The sequence below is a fragment of the Octopus bimaculoides genome, chromosome 28 (genome assembly GCF_001194135.2).
Source record: "Octopus bimaculoides isolate UCB-OBI-ISO-001 chromosome 28, ASM119413v2, whole genome shotgun sequence".
Taxonomy (NCBI): domain Eukaryota; kingdom Metazoa; phylum Mollusca; class Cephalopoda; order Octopoda; family Octopodidae; genus Octopus; species Octopus bimaculoides.
In genome coordinates this window covers 4,707,519-4,709,938 of record NC_069008.1, presented here as the reverse complement: position 1 = coordinate 4,709,938, position 2,420 = coordinate 4,707,519, and positions in this window count along the sequence as shown.

The following is a 2,420-nucleotide window of genomic DNA, read 5'->3' as shown; positions in this document are numbered from 1 at the left end:
TATATATATATATATATATATATATATATATATATCATGAGCATCATCATCATCATCACCACCATTCTTATCACCAATTAACAGATGCCCCAACGCCGCATCGTCATCATCGTCATCATCACCATCATCACCATCGTCATCATCATCATCACCATCACCATCATCATCATCATCATCACCACCATCATCAAAGTTACCACAACCACCATCATGATTATGATCATCATCATCACCACCACCTTGGTCATCATGATCAGCAACAGCATCATTGCTACCACATCATCATCATCATCATTATCATCATCATCGTCCTTACCACCATCATCAACTACATCATCATAATCACCATCATCACCACCACTACCATCATCATCATCATCATCGCCACCACCGTCGTCAGCATCACCGCTCCTACCACCTCATCGTTGTTATTTATGACTCAATATTCTATCACGGAACACCTAAAACGCTGTGTGCAAAAAATCCCTACCCTCAGGTTACCACAACAGAAATAAACACAGCCGAACGATCCCCCTTCGGTCGTGTTTTCACGGCTTTGCGCTCATCAGCTAATTTATTTCTTATCCATCTCCGAGTTATCGCTATCTCGAGTTATCTAAATGGTTTTGCAGCCTCAATGAAACCGTGTTAATGTTTTGTGCACCTATGCACAAAATACAGATGCAGCTACCTGTACGTATTGCTAAACGCGACGCGAATTCGTGTGTGCGTGTGTGTGTGTGCGTGCGTGTGCATTTGTGTGCGTGTATGAATATATATATATATATGCTTGTGTGTGCTTGTGTGCGTGTGTGTGGATAGATAGATAGATAGAGAGAGGGAGAGAGAGAGAGAAATATGTACGTGTGAGCATTTGTATACACATACATAAACGTATGAGCACCTACATGATGTATGTGTGTGTGTGTGTGTGTGTGTGTGTGTGTGTGTGTGTGTGTGTGTGTGTGTGTGTGTTTGTGTGTATATGTATGGTTGGATGGATGCAGAGAGAGAAAGCGAGAGGAACAAAGTTTTGCCTATGTATTTCTGTATACATACATACACGTTTGTATGTATGTATATATGTATGTGCCTGTGTGTGTGTGTGTCTATAGAAATCTTCATACTAAAGAAATAGATAGATATCATGGCAGTTAGGTAGATAAGTATATAGCTAGTTAGTTCTTTGGAATAGTTAAACCCCGCCCTACTTTTGCGTTGAGCCTTGTATAATTCCACCCTTCCGTTGCATTTGAGACAATTAAGAACAATCATCACCATCATTATTATTATTATTATTATTATCATCATCATCAAGGCGGCGAGCTGGCAGTATCGTTAGCACGCTGGGCGAAATGCTTAGTGGTATTTCACCCGTCACTATGTTCTGAGTTCAAATTCCGCCGAGGTTGGCTTTACCTTTCATCCTTTCGGAATCGATAAATTAAGTACCAGGTGAACTCTTGGTTCGATTGTATCGACCCATCCCCACCTCCGAGACCAACTATGCTTTTCCTCCTTTCGAGGTCGATAAATTAAGTACCAGTGAAATACTGGGGTAGATGCAATCGACTGACCTACCCCTCCCTGCACGTGGAATTGCCTTGGGCCAAATTTGGAAAATGATGTTATTGCTATTAAGGCGGTGAGCTAATAGAGTAGTTAGTATGCCGGACAAAATCCTTAGTGCAATTTCATCCGTCTTTACGTTCTGAGTTCAAATTCCGTCAAGGTCGACTCTGCCTGTCATCCTTTATGTAATAATGTAGATACTAACAATGTATATACTAGGGTTCCCGTGTCGTCAATAAAGAAGGTGTTTTACTAAACTTCGTGATAACTACAAGACAGTGGTTTGTATTAATGAATATTTGATGTTTACCAACAGAGTTATTTTTGAAAAATGTACATGATGAAAGCTGCCAATGAGAATATGAGGATGTAAAGAAAAATGTCAAAATAATAGGAAAATAAGAAAATTATTTTTATCACTCGCCAAATCTTATAAAGGTTTGATTACTTTCAATACGTAAAATATATTTTAGTCAATGATTCAGTGACTAAACTCGCTCTTTCTTCCTGTTTCTGTTGTACCTGTATTTCGAAGGGACCAGCCTTGTCACACTCTGTATCACGCTGAATCTCCCCGAGAACTACGTTAAGGGTACACGTGTCTGTGGAGTGCTCAGCCACTTGCACGTTCATTTCACGAGCAGAGTTGTTCCGTTGATCGGATCAAATGGAACCCTCGTCGTCGTAACCGACGGAGTGCCGTAGTATATGTGTGTACCTCATGATATATATGTATAGACATATATCATTATATATATGTCTGTATATATATCATTATATATATATATAGACATATATCATTATATATATGTCTGTATATATATCATTATATATATATATAGACATAT